Consider the following 23,216-nt stretch of genomic DNA (forward strand, 5'->3'; position numbering starts at 1 on the left):
ACAGTAGAAACGGGAGGATGATGCCGGACCCCTCGTGCTTCCTCAAGATGACTTGCAATAGTCAGCAAGTGGTATCAACCAGATACATTGTTCCACATGGGGGGGGGGGGGGGGGGGGGGGGGGGGGCAGAGAGATGAAAATGAGAGGAGACGAAGAGGAGGAGGAGGACGAAAGCTTTGATATTCACGATGATGATATCAATATCATCAACAGCAAAATAGTAACGACGAAATATCCATTAAAAAAACAAGAAGAAATTATCACTTTCATCCATCCATTACGGTGCTTTTTTTTTTGAGTTGCACATTGTGATCATTTTAATAGATACTGGTATGATTATGATGTCGTTGAAGTAGACTGGAATTGAAAATTTAGTGGAGCGGCAACCTGTACTGCTACAACTCCGAGCAAGAAAAAACGCTTCTGCTCATCGTTCTCTTAGCTACCACTAAGTTTTCAAGGTATCAGGGTTCAATAGTCAAACAAACTACAGCATCCCAAAGAATATAGGGAGAGCTACAAGTGTAACAACCTTAATACCAGCAGGAAAGTATATAACCATAAAGATCACGACTCGTGAATTGGACACCCGCTGTGTGTATGCTAGGCATTTCAAATGACAATCCAGATGTACTTTGGTTAAAAACTTAATCTTACTGTTTTGGTAAGTTTTCAATCAACAATAGAGAGCCGAATCTTTTGTATTGCTCCTTTGTCCATTGGTTATTTTTGCTTAAATTTATTACACCAATGTAATTTATTTTGATTTCATTTGAGAGGCACAATAAATTCGAGTGAACAAACGAGGGAATTAGTCCACTCTCAGGGACGAAGACTCGTTAGAAAAAGAAAGTATTGTTACGGTTGAACTTGCCGAAGAGTAAGAATGATGTATAGTATGTAGAGACAAAGGAGTGTTCGCATCAATTTGTTATTTGTAATGACGAAGGACATAAACAGTTTTATATATAAAAAAGAAGAGAAGTAATGTTACAATGAAAATGATAATTAAAGCTTTACATAGTGTTCATTTGGACAATTTAAATAATTTAGTTTAATTGTGGCCTGTTACAGCTACAACAGGTCATAAAGATTTAACATCCCTGTCTGAATGAAAGATGTATCAAGTTAAAGCAACAATTCACTGGCAAGACACTGCTTAAATTCTCAAATTCAGCAAACCTACACTCTGAGTCAAATCGAAAAATCATTTCATTTTGATATCATTGAATGCGAAACCGTGTGTATATATTTCCATATCGATCCATCAAAGGGAAACTCGCTGAGCGCTGTCTATTTTGCGTTGCTGATCAAAGCAAGATCTATTTGTTGCTTCTGGCGTCAACCTTTTGAGTCACGACAACGCTCCTTTAAGCCGACAGAGGAGGTGAGGTTAAAGCGATGTGACGTCAGCGGAGAGCGATATTTATTTTGCACGTGGTAACTGAGGCGTGGGTATATATTCCGCTATGTGTGGAGGAGAGAACATCCATGCTCCGAGAGGAAAGTAATTATGATAATGTAGCACCTCTTGATGGCATCAATTTCCACGATACAAAGAAAAGGCAGAGAAAGGGGTGCTTGCAAAAAAAGAACGAAAGAATGACAGAAAGAAAGAAGGCAGCTAGGTATAAGAGAGAAGGAAGACGCAAAAGAAGGAGGGGTTGAATAATGTATGTCAAAAATAACCGCACTTAATGCGCGGATTATGGCAATGCCACTCCAGGCGAAATGAGTGGTACTACCCTGTGTCTGTACGGCGAGCGTTGTCAAAATGTGAAGGGGACGACTCTTTTTTTTTTAAAACTTAAATCTCCTTTCCACTCTTCCCTAAACAAGCGCCCCTTTCCTTCCCCAAACAAGGGATCGATGGATGTTTAGTCGATGTACCTGTGGATAGTATTTCTTTGACTGACGTGAACTCTGGGTGAAGAACATCTTGATCCTTCCCATTTCCCTCTTTTTTTTCTACTCACTTATAAGAAGGGGGAAAACCGAAGTAGAAAGGAGAGGGTTTTGTCTTGTTGCTGGATGTTATTTCCGGGACGACCGTGCACTGTGAGAGATGGAACGGGACACCACTCCGCTCGTTCTACAGGGGTCACCGGGTACTTGGGCAGGGAAGCGTGAGTTGGCAGTTTCTGCGTGTTTGGTCAGGAGCCCGGGGGTTGAATACACTCCTCCACCCGAGGTTGTCAGGGCGAGTGAAGAGGGGACGAGACGCTGACTTGGCAGTCAATGCGGGGGCGTGACACCAAAGTGTGTTCATATCTACCTTAGTCGGACTTGCGCACGTTCTGTCATAATACGACTTGCAACTTTATGATCACGTCATGATCAAATGACAATACATAATCTGTTCGTTGAAAGAACATACAAGATCTATAACAGAACTCTACATTGTTATTTTTAGCACATGATATCATATAATCATATACAATTAGATTGGAAGAAACATTCCACGTATCAACAGTCATACATAAATGACATAAAAATCTTGTTTTCTCCCGTCGATTTTGCCTACATTTTGGAATCATAAAAAAAATGCCACTCTTCCCCCCCCCCCCCCCCCACAGAACTTGCAATGTGAAAGCAAGAACTGAAAAACAATATTTCAATCATCTCAATCCCGTCAAAGAGGCAACAGGTAATTTCAAAATTTAACATAATTATTACATATTCTGATTTCAAATGTCATAACGTGGCCTAGTTACTGATGCAAGAAGAGAGGATTGTTTTGTCGAACGTCACTCAGATGTTGGCAATTAATACAAGAAATGCTTTGAATGATAACAATAGGAATAATGATAATGATAGTTATTATTATAGACAGATTATAATTTTATAACTGTGATTCATATGGACACGCCTGGTATCGCAAAGGACTGCGTTCATACCCCGCTCCCCTTGATTCGCTCTTCATCTCTTGCTTTTTATTGGGAGGGGGATGTGGGTTGTCATTTTTCTTTTTTGTTGGAGGCTAGCAGTCCCAAAGAATATATCCTATGAACACAATTTACATTCTTATAAGTCCTTATTACATGTAGTGTGATATCCACTCGGAAAGTTTTATCGGGAGATTTCTATCCCCCTCTTTTGCTCTCTTACCTTAACCCTCTTATATACAAGAACATCGTGTTGGGGTGCATGTCACGAGACCGACACCCACGAGTCATACAGCCCACGAGTCATGCAGCTCACAAGTCATACAACCCATGAGTTATACAACCCACGAGTCATACAGCCCATTAGTTCGACACTAAGCTAACAAGGCCCACGAGACCGTCTCATTAAGCACCGTGTTGTATCTGTCGAACTCGTGGGCTGTTTTTTACCTAGTGTCGAACTCATGGACTTTATTTGCCTAGTGTCGAACTCATGGGCTGTATGACTCATGGACCTGTTTTCAATGTCGAACTCGTGGGCTGTATGACTCGTGGGTGTCGGTCTAGTGGGATGACCCCTCGTGTTGGGCCCTTGTTTTGTTTTATTAAAAATTCAAAATGTACTTGTCTGTGATATAGTTGGAAGGATAATCGAGTCTGAAGCATCACAAGGTTTCAATTGATGAGAGAAATTAAGAATTTTACTTGAATTCTCCGTATCTATTTTTAAAGAAGTGAATAGTGAAAAACCATGCCCCTGATGCCAATAACTGAAAACATTATATTCTTTGTCAGCAAAATTTCAATTATTTGGAATTTCATGATAAATGAAAAAGCTGTGCTTTATGAGAATGTCACAAGAAACATGTCGAAATTCCTGTTTTGTTATAATAGGACATCGAACTTGACAGGATAACCGTTAAAATTATGGCATTCCTTCGAGCAAGTGGCTTCGTTGACCTTACTTGTGAGGGACAGTAATAAACTGCATGGATATGTGTGATTGGATGATAATGCGAAACTAACGAATCGATGGCCAAACCCAAAGACCTGATAAAAATCCTATTAGACGCATCTTCGACAGGAGTGTAAATCTCCTGTCGCTCAAAGTTAACCTTGCTCATATCACAAATTAGAAGTCAAGGCTTATTGACCTAATGTCAGATCAAAATCTGACACATATTACTATATATCTTGCGTTCATGACATATCGACGTGTCTTTATGGTTTCTGACGTAAAGGAACGAAGTTACTGATTAACTGAAGAGGGGTTTACTACAAAGTGGCTGGTATAGGGAATCTAAATGTGAAATTTACCCGTGTGTGGGCGTTGGTGAATTTCTGGGCTACATTATTGATCATGACGAGACTTCCGGAGGTTAAAATAATGTGCGCGTGGGCTGATAAGCACATTTTTGGTATTTGGTTGCAATTTTGTCGTTGTGTGTGTGTGTGTGGGGGGGGGGGTATAAACATGTGAGCTAGACTTCGAATACAGGCTGAGTACAATCCCTTTTCTGTAAACCCAAACTGGCTGTAAAGGTGTAGGCACGAAAAAAAATACTGTAGACTGAAGCTACCCATGTAAGATATCGCTTATTGCGATTGTCGTTTTTGGATTAATGTTGTTATCCTATTAAAGTCTTATCAGTACTAATATAACTGGCTGTAGGTTCAGAAATCAGCATTACAGTGCATCATGGGTAATTAGCTTATACCAAACCTGTTGTTAACCATATAGGTTCGTCTAAATCTTAGAAAAACACGGATATTTTTATTTTTAGAACTACTGGTATCTAAGGCCACAGAGTCAAAGAGAAATTAAGTATTATGTTTGATTCACAACATCGTGTTTTTTTTTTTCATATTTCATGTCTTTGGATTAGAGAAAGTGCTATTATCTCAAAGATAAGATAAATAGATATCTACTCGCAGCGTGTCTTAACCAATACATGAAATGTTGACAGCAAGATTAAAACAATATCCTCAGGCTTTCGTATGAATTCGAGTTTTATGTAGCAGATAATGGCGTTTCGTAAAACAACAAACATTATCAAGAGGACATGGAAAAGACGGTGTCTTCAGAATCGAAAATAGGGGTTAACTTCAGCTTATTTTGTGTGTGTTTGTGTGTGTGTGTGCGTGTTAAGCTCGAAAAATAAAAACAACCACAGCTAAATCATGAGACTTGACACTGCCCGAAGATTAAGACATGAATGACAGTAACATTGATCAACGTAATTCGTAGGATGTAGAAAGAATACAAAAATGTAAAACTGCGTTGAATTACTATTCTCTTCATCAGGAATTTTTGTTTCATTACACCTTGTCATCATTGTTCATAAACTGCCAGCTTTTACCAATTCGTCATCATACACCGATCAAGGGGGTGGGAAGCGAGAAGTGATAGTAGAAAAAAAAACCCACCAACTTTGCATTGGATGAACTGTCATGAAATTGCTCAGCCGTCCGTTTCCCAATACTGAAATGTAATTGTAATGAATTATTCATGGCGCTGCGTGTATCTACCTTAAAGCGATCTCTACGGACATTTTGTGTTTTCCACAATTATTAGTCCACGATTCATCTCCTTTTCTCCCTCTTTAGAATACAAAGCACAGTCTCCCAGGCAACGTTTTGGGGGAGTCTGGCAATGTCAAACATGGAGCAATAACATTCCTTTCTCTGAGTTAACACCGAATTGATGTCCCTTAGTTTTCTTTTCCTTACTTTGATACATCGTAAGACTGAAGGTATCATTTTCGGGATGATAATTATCGTGTGAAGAGTTAGATTTACCTCCCCGCAATTTCGGTCGAACTAATTAGCGGGAAGGATGAAAAGACGTGTGAGGTCTAATGTCAGTCTCCTTACAGGCGGTTTCCTTTGAATTGCAAAAAAAAAGAAAAGAAAAAGAAAAAATGGCTTTTTGACTCTGACTGAGTGAAAGTAGATCGCACGTAGTATAAGCATAATTCTTACAATTTTTTTTTTCTCAATAAGGTAAAGGACTGACTGTATCACGCTTGACTTGCCGCTTTCCTCTCTAGGCAAATCATGGAGCACTGAAATCATGTCAATAGAAACGTGCTGAATATCTTGATTTGACTTTTAAGGTCCTGATAATTCACATGAACCATATTTTCAAGTCCTATACCCATCTCTCGTTCTGTTTTTCTGGGAGTCATTCCAGGAACGCTGTGGCTCAGATCACCCACGCTGAATTAGTAGGAAGAAACTTTGAATTATCCCTCACCCCATTTTTAGTTTCATTTCAATTCATTTCATTTCATCTATCTGTGCTATTCAAAATTCGAAAGTAACCCCAACGCAAACGAATAAGATACTACGTCTATGGAAGACAATTTGTCAATCAGTTACAACACAATAACAATGTGTATTACGCGGACAGCAGGAGGTATATGATACTATGATTTGCACCACAATGATAAAAACGACTTTAACAACAACATAAATACGCACAGTTTTGTGAAATAGCATTTCATTGAGTTGGTAGATACATAAGAGACAATGATATAGAAATAAGAACAAAGAATCATATTGAATCGGGTTTTTTGTGTACGTATATCTGTCATCTGCATATGCATTCGAATCAACGCATGTTATATCTATATGAGATATGGTAAACACAAACGACTTGTATAGGTTATTGTGTCCAAACCGTTTGGGATTATCCGCGATGTCTCTACCTTTAACGGACATCTTTCCGATTACAGCTGGCTCATTGGGGGATAAGACATAAAGACCTTCGACTTTCCCAAGAGAGAGAAAGAGAGAGAGAGGGAGAGAGATCTGCTGCCGCTTGTCGGCATTTGAGAAGACGCCGCGACAAGTAATTGTAGCATCACGTGACTGTTACCATTACTTCCTATCTCTTCTCTCCCTTTAATCCAGTGGGTTTTTTCGGTCATTAATCGCACCATTGGTAATGTTGACCAGGGCCTCGGTCCTTCCCACCGAATCCATAAATTCCGGAGGGGGGATGCGACTTCAAAGCATCATTTCATTCCTATACGACAGATTATACAAGGAACGTTTTCTTTGGCGCTGGAGTTGAATCATTCCACCGCTGCGTTGAAATATCAATCCGACATGCATTTTATTACGAAGATATATAATGCCTGGATCAATTGTGTTCTTTATCTAGTATCTGTTTGTTTGTTGTTTGCCATTTTCTTATCTGTTGTCAGTACATGTATATTATATTCATTTTTTCATTTTGTTGAAGCGCCATGAGCACCGAAAGATGGACCTGTGCGGTATACAAGTAGCCACTATTATTATTCAAAGGAATTATTAATTTCATGATGATTCTTTTAAGTATGGTACGCAAAATAACGTCATTTCGCAATTTACATTTGCAATTAGGTATTTAATTCACTGCACTAGCAACCTTCTTTATCTACTCGTTCTTCAAGTTTTTATTACCATACATGCTTCATTATAAACACTTCAACCCTTATCACCGATGGTCAAAGTAAACGTTCTCAACACTTCTGTCTGTAGACGGAGATGATACGTATATCGTCAGCATTAAGTAGTATAAGTTACTAACAAACATTATCGTTATACTTTATAACCATAACTTAAATATGAATAACAATAATCATACTTCTTGTCTTTGTTTTAATTACCAATGTTATCATCATCATTGTAACGATTACAATATAGTTATTCCCCCCCCCCCAAAAAAAAGAAGAAAAATAGTGAAAATGGAGATGTTTTGAATTGGAGAATCGTGAGAAAGAAAAAGTGATTACAGGATGTGCAATTTGTATTCCCGAAGCGCATTATGAAATATGCATGATGCATGTTTCATGTAATTTTCGTCGACATGTAGACAGGGGAAGAAAATGGGAAACTCGTTTGCGAGCACTCAGTGAATTTCATGCCCCGAAGGGTTACAAACATTTCGATATCTCATAGGTGATATGGCGTGGAATATGTAAAATGTCACGTGAATATTTTGATGCCAGAAGAAGAGTTGGTCTAGGTCTGGGTTTTATTTTCGTTCTTTTGGTATTGCGTGTGGTCCTTACGTGTTCCACACACAATTCAACAGCAGCAGTAACAGCACCAGCAGCAAAATGAGTATATATATATGAATATATATATATATATATATATATATATATATATATATATATATATATATATATAAATCTTGCTATTTTTTAATTCAATTTCTATCATCAGCTCCGTTTCATCGGAAATGCATAAGAATGTATATGTTTATTGCAATTTCAAAATGGAATTCCCCTTACCCAAAGCCACCCGGAACAGATCAGCTGAGGGATGAACGGGAGAACTTTGAGGGGAGGGACTTAAAATTCGCTTTAGTGCTCGCTCTTGCTCCTGACTTTCACGGCAGATACTCAGGTGTCAATAATGTCACGTGACCTATCCGCTATAACTCATGCCTCCCACACGCACGGAGACAAAAATGCGCCAATTTTTTACCTCCTGAAGATTCCAGAAGGAGTTTTCAACCGAGGTACGGCTGTGTGGACTAGCCAAGTTTAAGCATAATAATCTAACGAATAATTTGCATGCCGTCCAGATTATAGGTCCCATGGTTGACTCCCTTGCCATCGACCATCGGGAAATGCAACGAGTTGTCTCCCGGGAAATGCAGAAAACAGACTTAGTGTTCCATGGAAATGGAAATGAATCTTTGAACAAAAATTGTTCCTCTTCTCGACCTCCCCTCCTCACCTCCCCCCCCCCCCTTCTCCACTCCCCGCCCATCGAAGAGCATAATAATACGTCTGACGTTTCGAGGGTTGCGGTCTATTTCTATAAATGATTTAAACGACTATGCATGTTTGACGGAAGTTCTGCGGACACAGTTAACCATTAACTGACAGCTGTAGTAATCATGACCTGGCCTGAATAATCGCAAGCCATCTAGATAAGATGATCACTCCAGTCTATTATTCGAGCATTCTTAATGGTAATGAAAAGTGATAATCCACTGACGAGTACTCAAAAGATGATATTTCTATGAACACTTGCTATACACCAAATAAAGATAAATTAGAATCTATTATACACTAAAGATTAATCTGCTGATAAGAAAGTTGAATTACAATCTGCGGAAGAATGCGATCATTTTTTTTTTCAAAAACATACTCGACAAAATAATATTACAAGAAATTCCTACATCGTCATCCAACATGTTAAGACGTCATTGAAAAACATCCGCTGATTTGTTTACAGTTCGTACGCTGTTGTATGACAATGTTAACAACACCGAATCCGGATGTTTTGATCGCCATAGCTTTCCTCTAACGCACACCTTTATCGATTTCAGCTGCAAGGTACGTTAAAACCGAGGCATCAATACATTGAATTCCTAGAGCGTGATGAACACGGCAGGTATGACGGAAAAGATGGTGATTTACTTCCATAAAATGTTGCGATATAAAGTGACATGGCGTAAATTATAATTTCTTCCGGTTTCAAACGAAATGCTAGACAACTGGGCAAAACATACTCAGTTATCCTAATCTTTAAACATGAGCTTGTCAAGTCATCTTTAATTTACTTTGCATTTTTGCAGATGGCATGTCGAAGTCATGTACAGCCGTTGATGGACGATGAATTTCAAATCGTTGTGTGTTTGTTCATGTTATCAACGACGTCGTTTGTTAAACGCATCCAGTGTATTAAAAGCGTTAGATGTGTTTATAGTATACATATACATGTTTACTGATGAGAGTATCCTGCGCGTTGGAATTCGCTTCCGCATGCAGAATATGAAATGTCACGATAACGCGTGAGTTGGCTGGTGATGCGCGGTTATGTGGCCAGGAGGGATTAATTATTCATTGAAGATCATTCAAATGCTCGCAGAGCAGCCTAGCACGGGGGATTAGAGCATGAATGTGACGCCACGGCCGATCTGCGCGTACACCCGAGAAGGTGTGAAACCGGGCATAAAACCAAGGGAGCCGTTGGCGTCCCACCACGATGAGGGATCGGGCGCATCAGCGAGCAGGTCGCCGCGCCTTTCCGCTCCGTGGCAGCATGCGTTATGCATTCCGCTCACCCTGCCTTGCTTCATAGCAATCCCAACACCATGAATTATGGGAGAGTTTTTGGATGAGAAATGGGCCATACAGGAGGGAAGAATTGAGGATGGAAAGAAAAACAGAACGAGTGGTATAGAGAAAACAGAAAGAGACGGAATTTTATGGCAAATTTCATATCTACCAAAGACGAAACACACGACACTATACATGGAGTCATTGTCCTCGGAATCATGAAAAGAACAAAAACATAAAAACAACTGGTATTTTTTGTCAAAATATATGATCATCATCGAAAAGTGTACGATGTGGGTACGGAGGAAAAAACAACAAAGAGAATTTCGAATGCGACAGTGTGTGTGTGTGTGTGTGTGTGTGTGTATGTATGTGGTTCGTTTGAGTGTGTATGTGTGAGCTTGTGCTGTGTAAGTCAGGTAATCAGAGTCGTAACTTCACGATGGTGGGTGACCAGGAGTCCAAAGTTTGTTTGTTTATTTGTTTGTGTGCGTGTGTGTGTGTGTGTATGTGTGTGTGTGTGAGAGAGAGAGAAAGAGAGAGTTTGTTAGTTAGTTTTCATTTCACGTCGTGGTATCACAATAACGGCCACAAATCCAGGAGAAATTCGACGATGCCTGATTACATCGCACCACAAAAGCAAAATCCTTAAAACATTCACTCCATGCCTGCTGAAACACGAGAATTACCATCGTCCTACTAACACGCCATATTGGAAACAATGTTTGTCTTCATGCATAAAGAAAAGAAAAGAGAAGGGGAAGGGGGAAAACCTCAAGATGTGAAGTATTCTACAGTCGAATCGCCGTGATAACATCAAACGCACATGTCTCGCAAGTAAATGAACCGTACTCGCTGGCCACAGCAACGAATTAGATGTCGGTATTTCATCACGCAACAAGACAAGCGCGATAAGAAATAGTGTTTCCACTTATCGTGAACAAAGTGATGTTGAAAAAAAAATCGTCCTGTCGGAGCTGGATAATCAGCAGGCTACCTTGGGTCTCGCGGGAATTTTTTTTTCTTCTATTTTTTCCCGCCATCAAATTTCTACATGGTATAATATGCTATGTGACTTCCTTTCTACCGTTTCACCTCCGTATCAATATAGAATGAATTAATTACGATTGCTGATGGATCGCAAACAAACACTCAGTCGAGACCATGATTTCTGATCGCGCAGCTGTTTCTATAGCAACCAATACTAGTCATTCTCGGCAGGCTAGAACGGACGACTTATGTGTCGCGGACTTTTTTTTCTCCTTTCTTTCTTTTCCCCTCATCGGTAATTTTTCACTCTATGGACTCGGCGGCTTTCGTAGGGCGACAGTGAACTAATTGTGTATGTTCCGCTATGTGACAAGATGGCGTGCTAATTTTTTTAACAATACAAGCTCTGTTGGGGTAACTTCTTTCTCTCTCCCTCCCTCGCTCTGTAGCTCACTGCTTTTTCATATGCTCTACATGCAAAGGCAAGAAAAATTACCCTGGCTTATACTCTCTTGAGGTACAATCACTTTAAAGTGCTCCGACACAAAGGGGATATCATGTTAATGAGCATTTGGTTGGGGAAATTGGCAACTGTTTGAAGGTTACAATACATAGTCTCATTTCTGGCTTATTACAGATTGCAGAGTGCCTAACAGAGAGGGGAAACCCAGATGAATATCTAAAACAAAATATTTTGAATAATGTAACAGTTAGTTTGTTTCACCCGATTTCAGCTAAAGAGCTCTTTTAGGTGCCACAAGCAGGTACACTGTATTCCAGTTCTCAAAATAGCAACTGCACCCACGCTTCCAGTGAACATACATTAAAAATGCATACATTGTCATACCTACTCTTTCCGTCATTCCATTTTTGAAAGTGGCATACTTGGTCAAAAATGCATTGGTTTTACATTACAGCGCATAAACACATAGGGGACTGTTGAAGAGATAGACTCGAATAATAGATTATAAACCTCTCGTGCCGCACCTGCATGTTATGGTCTATCAAAATTTATCGTCAGATAGTTGTTTTTTTTTAACATAATAACATGCATATGAAATAACTGTTTGTGTTTTCCCTTTATTCTGAACATTGCCAGCTTCGCAATGACATTCCTGAAAAAAAAAGACACATCTCGCTTTGTCTCCTCCTTCTCCTAGAATGTCTGTTGTCAGTTTGATACAAAAAGAAGCTATGTTCTCATAGCTAAGTCTCTACCATTATCTAACAACGGTATTAAAAAGATCAACATGAAATTATCTCTCTTTATCTCAAAGGTAATGTAAATCTACGAGCCGTCGATATTTTTTTTCATTTGAAATTTCTTCTTAAATCATTTTCCACTGATATCGCAATCTTATATCTATTCGATTTACTTTTTGTGTCATTTTCTCTCGCTAGTTTCTCTCCCCCCCCCCCATCCCTACTTCCTATACACCTCTTCTTTCTCTTTTTCTCTTTCTTGTTCTATCTGTCTTTCTCCCTTCTTCCTTTCTTCTTGTCGCTCATTAAGTCGCCTCAAATGACGTAGGCCCGCTTAACTTGCGTCTCGTGTTTCGCGGTGACAATCGCCGCCATGTAGCGAGTGGCCACCAAGGTAACGAAGAGCCGGGCTTAGCGACGAGCAGACGGACTAAACCGACACTCATCGCCAAACATGTCGAGAGAATTGGCGCGGATCTCGATAACGATCAACCTGCACCCTCAAGAGAGACTGGCAGACGGCAGGCACGTGTGAGATGAGGCATGGTGGAAGCAGAGAACATACTTGCCTATGATAGACAAGAGAGTGTGTGTATGTTTGTTTGCATGTATGTGCATATGATTGTGTGTATGATTGTAGGCAGGTATGTTATGTATCAATGAATATATATGGATATATATACATTATGTGTATATATATATATATATATATATATATATATATATACACATATTGTGTGTGTGTGTGTGTGTGTGTGTGTGTGTGTGATAGAAAGAGGGTTGGCTGTGGAGAAAAGAGTTCGAATGTGTAGGCCTGTATCAAGGTCAAAGTTCAATGTCCGAGCACTCTTTTTTTTTCACGAATATGAGAATGAGGCAGGGCAATGTTTTGCCCGCTATTTGAGATTTGATGAATGTTTATGGGTGTTTCATTCTCTTGAGAACGATTGACCGGCAGGATAATCCTTTCGTTGATACAAACGAAGTCCAGATCATCCTGGCAAGAGAACGTATTGCTCGATTGGTTCCCTGATTTGGAAATTGACCCTGTTATAGCGGTTAAGTTGATGTCACGAATGTTTTTGGTTGTTGTTGGGGTTTTTTTTCCTCACAAAGTGTCAAGTTGTTTGAATCCCTACATAACGCTACGTAACCTGCATTATTTCATTCCTGTCGCACACAAAACCACAAAGTATCACTAACAACTTTTGATCAGTGTCATTTTGGCAATGCAACGTATACGAGTCAGACGACATCCATCCGTATACAGGTGCACCCAGAATGAGGTAAAATTTCCGCCGTTTATTCCGGAGACACCGTCATCTTTATGCCGCCATGTTTGTGTCGTTAATGGCAGTAGATTACCTGCGGTTCTTGTTTGAATATCATCATGGTGGCTTGATTACAGACAACTGAAAATTCTCTTTTAACCAGAAAAGAAACAAACAACTGCAAAAAGGTAAAAACAGCATGGGTCTTACATACAACCACCCGTTTGGGCCAACGACGAAAGTGAAATACTGTCAGTGACTGTACGACGTGAACGGATTACTGCATATCACTGGGAATAATAAGTTCGAATTCACCCTCAGTAATGTTTGTACTTTCGTACTGCTTGAACGCAGTTTGGACATCGACTGGTATTTTAGTAAGTCGTGCTTATTTATCCATACCTCTTTGACAAACGATCTCAATTAAAGAGATCTTACCCAAATTTACCCCAATATTATAACAGCTGAGCATGTACGCAAACTGGATTCCGAGTATAACGCAATGTATTGCGGTAGGGACACGCAAATTTAATAGGTTGATAGAGGGTCCGAGGAAACTAGATTTACACTTTACTACATGAGGGAACGTGAGTATTAGTTGCCACCACACTTTTTTTTTTGGGGGGGGGGATATATTTGTCATTGAAACAACCTACTGTGTATCCTCATTGACTGATAATACTTTATATTATCATACTCTTGTATAAATATATATTCCTTTTAAATATTCCAACACCATTGCTCTCTTTTTCTTTCTCAGGTGAGATGAAGATAAACACGATCGACTACAGATGTCCTTTTGCGAAATTTTTGACAGGAGCTTAACGGCAATGGCTAAAGCTGTGTCTCAGTATATTGATATAAATCAAAATTTGCTCTTCAACCATAATACAGCGCTTAGACGGCTATCAAACTCCAGGGTAAAGAAAACGGGGGGAAAGAAGACAGAGAGAGAGAAAGAAAACCACAAACAGCTATACACACTCCACACGAAACAGAGAGAGGCACAGATACATATCCTCGCTGCTATGCTCGCATATACAACGTCGAGTGTTGGAGAAGAAAAAGGCCTCCGTCAACCACTTAGCCAATAACACCCCATAGCCATCATCTGCGCGATTCACCCGTCTACTGTCTAATAGCTCGCCCTTAATGAGTGCGTCTCCCGCCGGTTGCCATCCGCTCGCAATCAGCCAGGGTTCTCCGCTGTTGAAAGCTACCTCATCCGTGTATGTCACGGGGGTTATTCAAGAAATAGTCCACTGTACTCATCATGACAAGGGAAAAAAGCTCCGCTAAAGAATCAATAATTGTCCTGCAGCCAGGTAAAGTCACTTTTACAGAGGCGATTATTATGACTGCAACAGAAACGTTTTTGTTTTGTTTTGTTTTACGATGGAAGATATAAGTGAGTTTGTTGATCTCTTCGGCACGTTCACGTCGTCGCGTGCGTGCGCTACTTTGCATCCGGTATATAAGCTTATATACGTTGTTTTCATAACAGAGGATTTACGGGTGCACAAAGTGGAGAGGATTGTGAATTTTCTTTACTAAATGATTTTTTTTTTCTGTGCACTATTTCGTCTATAGCTCGCATCGTTAATTCTAAGATCTGAATGGAAATGTGCGCATAATCTTATAGGCCGGATTAATTAAGGTCCACTCTCAGAAAAGCATACATTTTGAGCTACGATACATAATGTATTATGTTTGTATACCAATGATTGCTATATTTCAGTAAATTAGATGCATAATCCACTTGAAAATGAATATCTTTTCTGGGTTGCCTTCTCCACAATGTTAATAACAGGTGGAGACAGAAAGTGTTATTTGTATGTCATGCAACTCCACTGAAAAAGTTATATTTATCTCCCGACCAACAAACACGTAACGTGCTATTAATGAGCCTCCGTTGCTGATCGCGCGCTGCAGTCTGTGTGACCTGTCAAAGACTCCTCCACTACCGACGTTATTTGCCCTAGAAAGTCTACAAATAGCATCCCTCGACACCTCTCGGTGATGGCGAACAGCAGTTTGATACAAATTCCCGACTGTCTCCTCGGGACTGCGCCAGATCCAGACTCGCGGATCCCGTTATTATGCTTGTTTATACATCTGCAAAACGGCTTTGATGTGATTAAGCAACGGGGCTCGACAACACACTTACGTGAATTCCTCTCTGATGTCTGACAGATCACAACACCATTTTTCACAGCTGGGACTAAAGCAAAGATGTACGCCGGATGCCCCCTCGAGTAATTGACTTCGTTTATTTATATGGACTTTGATGTTTGACAGCAATAATCAGTTGCAAAAGGGGAAATTTTATAGCCGCTTTTTTTCCCTACATGGTAAACGGATGGATGGCGACCAAAAAATGTTCTTGGAGTTGGATGATATAGTTTCTCGTTTCTGGGCACCCATCGCCCACCTTGAGTCAGCCACGTCCACAGACATCCTGCCTAATTTAGAAAATGTCAATCGAGTGGGCAATATCACTCATAAATAGGGAATAGCATGATGTTCATTTCGTGTGATGAATTTGCGTAAATGAAAAGGACGCGGGTTGTTTCTTTTCCGTTTAATATGGCTACCCCGCGGTAGTTTGCTCCCACGACTCATTCCGAACCACACGAATCAGAATTTGTGACGCACATTCGTGCATGAATTGTAATGTGTTTCTATGAAGACAGCATTCCTTCATTCTGGAGTAACGCGGGACTAATTAGGCGAAGATTAAAGCATAAATTTTTAGCCATTCATCACGAGCGATACGAATTTGGATTGCTTGAGATCAATCGAGTTTAGAACATCTCTGCGCCAACAAACGAAACTGAATGTTGGCTTGTGAAAATTCAGTTGAGCCATCGCATTTATAATCTATCTTGAACGCATTTAATGTCTTGTGTTATATCATTATGATGGTTATAACACACTTGCGGAGTGAAAGTGGACATGCAGCCTACATTTGAAGTCAAATAACATTCGAATGCATGGAACTACGATCTACTGACTTCGAATGAAATTGATGCAGGGATAAGTTTAAGATTACTTTGTTTCCTTCTAACATCCAAACGAACATTGAGGCCACAATGCAATCCGGTTCGCAGATTAAAGTTTGAAAGCTGTCCCTCGTTCTTGTTATCACCGCTTTGAGCTGTCTTCCGCATCACTTCAGCAGGGACACAGTTAAATTCGTTAAAGACAGCTGTGAAGGCGAACACATCTTATGCAGACACAATCATGTTGAAATGACCCAATGACATTACATACTATAATCTAACCCACATTATTGTATGCAATGAACGCATTAATCAAGTAAAGATACAATAAAAAAAAATGTGGCATCACCAGATGCCACATTTGAGCCATGTTGGCCCTGTCCGTCTGTTTTAAAGTGTCCTGCTGGCTTATAAGATTTAAGTGTGTAAATATAATCCAAATGGCTTTTGCATGCACTATGTCAATTCAAACGTCTGGGGTTTTATGTTTTGTTTTATTTTGTTTTAAGCAGAAAGTATACCCCCCCCAAAAAAAAAAAAAAAAAAAAGGAATTTACGTAAGACGCATGGTGATATGTCCAGTTTCTATCCATGCAATACTGATGGCTATCAATCGATGCTCAAAGCATGCTGCCTATAGTGGACGGCCCAGACAATCTATGTAGGCAAAGATATGAAATGAAAAGCACTTTTTCATCATCCTTGGCGTCGAGACCGATAGAGGCCAACTGTCCTATTCGTTCCCACTCATTATTTTTGGATGACCAATACGCACGCTTGACCATCGGAGAACCGTTTCAGGTAACGAACTATTCACGTACATTAATCATTTAAAAAGCTCGAGCTCACTGGGACGCACGCAGGCATTCGTATGCGTATGAATAGTTTAAACACCCGCTTAAAGTAATTAATTCTATCAATTTTACATACGAGAGGAGAGTACAGGTGTATGTATGCACGCACGCATTTTTTTTTTTTTTGCGTGTTAACTTATTTATCTACTAATCTGTGTGTGTGTGTGATCTCTCCAAAGAGCCCTGTTCAGACAGTAAAATAACTTGCACTGAACTAGATACAAACAAACATAATAAACAAGTCAGCCTTCCACAGGGCCGTGCACACAGTACAAAATTAAAGATTGCAACAACAACAACAATAACAACAACAACAACAACAACAACAACAACAACAACAACAAAATAAATCTTCATTCCGACGTGAGAAACACATCTATTAAATACCATAAGAAGAGTTATCGATACGCAACTAATGAGAATGTGCTCATTTAAAAAAATTTGGGACATTGGCCAAGTTGAACGGATGCTTGGCGCAATAACATTTTTACAAGTGAAATACACCTGAATTAAACATTTCCAATGCAGGTACTAAACAAAAGTTTTCTAAGGCAATAAAGAACTGGGTTCTGCAATAGTAAAAGTATGACCCCTGCCTGAGTCTACAGCATGACACGAAGAAATTACTTCAACGTCACCATGACAACGATATTAGGTTCAGCACAGCATGTCTGCAACGACTACACTGACCAAGAGACATTAATGACAATGACCAAAAAAAAATTAAGCAGACACGTTATAGACAGACAGACCAATAGACAGACCTGTATGTGGATAGACAGACAGGTAGGTAGATTGATAATAGATAGATGGATAGATAGAAAGATAGATGGATAGTGATAGATAGATAGATAGATAGATAGATAGATAGATAGATAGATAGATAGATAGACAGATGGATAGATAGATGGATAGATGGATAGATAGATAGATAGATAGATAGATAAATAGATAGATAGATAGATAGATAGATAAATAGATAGATAGATATAGATGAATATTAATGCTGCTAAAGTTTCAAAGTGGCATTCGTAGACCAAATCTCAACCAGGGAGGCCTGTTTGATATGCTTGTCATCTCTATTGGTCAAATCTGATGGAACAAATTCCACTCACAGCCCTGATCATCTTAATATTCGAATATACCCCCACAATAATCACTCGAAAGTAGGCCACTCTAATCAACGGGACACTTCTTCTATATAGGTTACACGTGATTATTATCCTACCTTGCTGTCTATCGAGCGAACTGGAATTGGGTTCATGTATTGCTGTTCTGCCTATAACAATCACGCTGGGAATAAGGTATATCATATTGATATATTCAGCATCCCCAATTAGATTATCATCATGTTTTATGTATTTTTGGAAGCGTAGTTATCTCCTTCTATGCTAAGCGCATGATATCTGTTCTGCTAGCTTTTGCCAAATAATTATCGTATACGCCTTTACAAATTCAGATCCCAAATCATGAAATACATCTGTGCTGTGTACCGTCACTATAAGAACGTGCACAAATTGCTTACAATCATGAAAATTAATCACGCGCATTTTTTTCATATACATTTGGCTAGAAACCACTTTTTTTTTCAGTCGACATCAATCGTCAAATATTTCTTTGTTCTTCTCAAGCCCCCTCCCCCCCCCCCCCCTTACAGAGTCGCAGTCAACATGGTCAAGTAGATTACCTTATACGCAATTGTACGGCAACTTAGATCGGAAATAATGCCTTGAGCTTTATCTCATAAAAAGAATTTTACCAACTTTTTTGATGATTTTAGCTTGTCAAAATGTAGACAAACATAAGCATGATAAGCATGTTTATATATATATATATATATATATATATATATATATATATATATATATATATATATATGTGGACAATGACATTTTGAGCAGCGCTCAATTGCACAAATTATTGATACGGAAACCAGAAGATAGCATTGATCCCTGTGCCAAGTGTGATTCTTAAACTACAAATTGAGTCAATGTTACAGGTGTTGGTCGTAAGATTCCACACGTGCACGTCTTATTCACATCAAATGTCCTGAGGAATTTTTCCCTCGCACTATCGCACAACTTGTTGTCGTATGCATCACTATCGTTTGCTTAACCAGACAATCACTAAAGTGTGCATTTCCGCCCCGTTCTCACAGATCATTTGCTGTGTTCCGATGGCACTTTTTAATCATTTTCCGGATTCCGGAGTATAATACACCCAAACCGGCAATGGCCCGATCATCTCGCGCTTTTGAGAGGAAGCAAATTTCCCGCGTCGAGAAACCGCGCCAGCTGCCAGAGCTGTTCCCGCCACCTGCGTTTCTGCCGCCAGTCGATATCTGTCTGGTCGGAAGATTCCGCCGGCCAGACACTCGTACATCATTACTCTTTTTTATCATGTCTCGTCACTTTCACTGCGATTGTTTTGTTCATGATAGTGCCGGTGGCATCTCTCAGGATGCCGTGATGTTAAAATACTGAAGTGGTTTTTTTTTCTTCAAAACAAAAAGAAAAAAAAAGATTACATAAATCGATTTATTTGCAGCAAAGAACTCAGCAACGACTTTCAATGAAAAGATATTACGAATGGTAGATAATAATGACCGAAAACAGATCCCCACTTTCCACAAATAATCTTTCGGTGTGGATACACGTTATTACATGAATTGTTATCTTTTTTCTTACGTTCAGGCCTACATAAACTTTAAGTATTACTACATTTTATTTTGATCTTTTTTTTTTTCATGTATGAGTATAAACAGAGATACTCCCTATAGCTACCAATGTCCTTTATACGAAGAAAAACGCAGCAGTAGACCAAAAATTATGCAAGCGCATTCAACGTGCACGGGGATGATAGATTGTGTATTGTAAATGCTTACATAATTTGTACGAAGAAAAATGGAAACTTGTTGAAAGTAAGAGTACCTGGGAGCAAAAGACAAAGAACGTGCTTAGAATCTAATCAGGATTATAATACAGCGTATATGGAGAGCAATGGCACGTAATACGCATCGAAACACACGATTGCCATATTATACATATACAATTCATAGAATACAACTCCTATTGAAATCAGCGGGTACTCGAAGAGACTTGAGAAAATTGATATGCTTGTGTTGTTGCTGATTAGCTGCATACGCTCGACCAAAGAGAAAACCCGCCAGGTATGAAACGGGGCAAAATACTAATGATTGTAAAATATAAGTACCAGGTAACTTGTTTGGGTATTACTGCATGACAACAATAAACTTCAGTTTCGCTTTGAAGCATTGCTCATAATCTTGATTGAAGATACTATACATAACATCTAGGACCGATTATTTTTCGCTTATTTTGCTTTCTTGTTACTATTATACTGTTAGCGGGTAAGTCATAGGAAAAACTGGACGTGAGTGCGCAACGGTTCAGAAAAGTGTAAAATCGATGACTTATCTAGGATTAATGGTTAAAGGGTGATAGACTGACTGTTGACAAGTGTAGAATTGTGTTTTGTTTGTTTGTTTGTTTTTTCATATGTACATTGGTTTCGCGCTTTATAAATTGATATATTATATTCAATAATAAACAGCATTAACACTCCGTTGATCTGAGTAATCAGACAGTATCGATATCTGGTTATTTTGGACTGCAACAATTTAAGATACGACACCCAAAAAGATATCAGGGCTACACATCTCTTTCTGAATTATATCTTAATTTTTGTTAATGTCTCCTACGGGAGCTGTGAGTTGGCTCTGCAATGACTCTCGTTTTTGATTGATTTATCAATTCATTTCTTACCAAAAAACCTTGTAACATTGCATTATTATTATTTTTTTTTTTGGCGTTCTTGCATGCTTGATCTCTACATAATATGGTTCCGAATACCATAACAGGGTGAATCTGGCAGTGCGCATCACTGAGCGTGCGCGTCGACCGCCCGTTTCCGCTGCGCACGTATAGATGCCGATGGCGGACAAATTTTTCCACCGTCTAGCGCACACGTCGCAATGCACGCAGATCGATATGCGTGTTGACGACGAGTACAAGGTGTACGTGTGCTCAGTGACAAAACAGTGTATCGCAGTACCATGTATTAGTACATGGAGAGACTGGCAGTATAGAGATACGCAAAACTTTTTGTCTACTTTTGTCTTTGTACTTCTACATCATTATGCAGATGGCGGAATTGACCTCGTAATGGCATTTATTTCATCTCTGGCTCACATGAATAGATTTGTTGTACAACACTGCATAACTATGCTGCTTTGTGGCCTTTTCAGCGTTATGTTCTTGAATATATCCATGCATTGCACATAATATTTCTAAGTTTTATTCCTGATTGTCTATATCTGAAAAGTACAACAGAGCGCCATTAAGATGCAGTCGAAAAAAAGTCATTGCTACGTTATCGTCACGTGTCAAGTAAATCAGTTTCACACAATAGAGTTTCAAGAAGCGCACGGGCAGCTAATTAAACTATTCCGTCACTTTGAAAATAACGTCATTTTATCAAATTGTCATTCCACAATCTAGATAATCTAAATCACCAGTTTCAGACTCAGTATCGAAGTATTTATTCATTGATTGGATGATTTGTTTGCGTGTGCGGGAAAATAAAAAAAAAGATAATTATGCTTGTCGGACTTTGGGGTTACTGTTCTTCGGCATGTTCGGTAGCCCATTTTCATTATAACAGATGCAAAAACCATCGCTATTTTGCATTGTAATCAAAATGACATCGTTTAAGCGGTCTATTTACTCTGATGTCGTTAAGAACAATTCTTTGTGGTTTCCCGCTGTGATGATTATCTTGTCTGGTCATCACTTTGCTTGATTTGCTCTCAACTGTCACTGGTATTACCTCTAATAACTGTCACATCATGCACACACACACACACACACACACACAAAACAACAACCAAAAACAAATGGGGCATACACAACCACAATCATTTAAAATCACCGCTTACATGATACGCTCTGTGGTGGGTGGCATACGGATGTGCGTGTTTGTGTGTATGTGCGTGTGTGTGTGTGTGTGTGCTGGTTCAAATTTCGTGCTGCCACAAAAGACCAAGAAATGAGAAAAATAATCTGGCAAAACTGCGCGCAATCCATGTTTCGCATGCTTGTAGAAGGCAGGTCCAACATGCACACACGCGTCGTACGACTATACCTGACAACCGATGTGAAGATGTATTTCTGCACAGCGCTCGATTCATAAAACAGCCAAACTTTTATAGCCGCCATGGGGACTTCGACAATTGATTCCGAGCTAGATATGCATTCTATCTAATTACAACTCGGTCAAGGGACTGATTTCGTCAAAATTTTGTTTGGAATTAAAAAAAAAGGAGAAATTTGCTGCGATGAAATACAGACATGAGTCACACACGGCCGCATCTATATTACGAGCGCCGGTGCGTGGGAATTGGTGAATTGCATTTCATGCTTGGAAAACTGATGTACACATGAAATAAACTGAAAAAGGACATCTTCATGATTTGAATTCCGCTCTCTACTGGCAAGAGAAAAAACCCATCGTACCACGCGTCAAGGTCAGACAGGCATTTTCATAACATCGTTCTCAGACATCACCACCCCCTCCCCCCTCACCAATTTTTCCAAAAATACATCTACACACAAATACTAACACACAGCAGATGCATAATGAGACCGAGTTTGAAGCCTGATCTATGCAAACACACAAAAAGTGACGCTGCTAACGGTGGCAATGCCTTTACAGAAAAAAAAAAGTTCTCATTATTATTGAGAAGAAAAATCCATAATATCTTTATCATTTCTTTCATTAAAAGCCATCTTGATGATCCTTGACGATTATTGGACTTCTATGCGGAGAACGTTTCAAATTATCTATATCACCAGGGAAGGAAATAAAAATCTGCAAGCCGTGATCCGGAGTCGCACACACTAAAGCCTTGTTGTGCATTCGTTT

General features: G+C 39.4%; 1 protein-coding gene across 1 annotated transcript in view; it reads right to left on the reverse strand.

Annotated features, from left to right (window-relative positions):
- Positions 1 to 23,216, reverse strand: part of LOC140231025 (voltage-gated delayed rectifier potassium channel KCNH1-like) — a 151,089-nt gene that overhangs the window by 122,291 nt on the left and 5,582 nt on the right. The window lies entirely within an intron of this gene.

Source organism: Diadema setosum, chromosome 1 (genome assembly GCF_964275005.1).
Source record: "Diadema setosum chromosome 1, eeDiaSeto1, whole genome shotgun sequence".
In the NCBI taxonomy this organism is placed as follows: domain Eukaryota; kingdom Metazoa; phylum Echinodermata; class Echinoidea; order Diadematoida; family Diadematidae; genus Diadema; species Diadema setosum.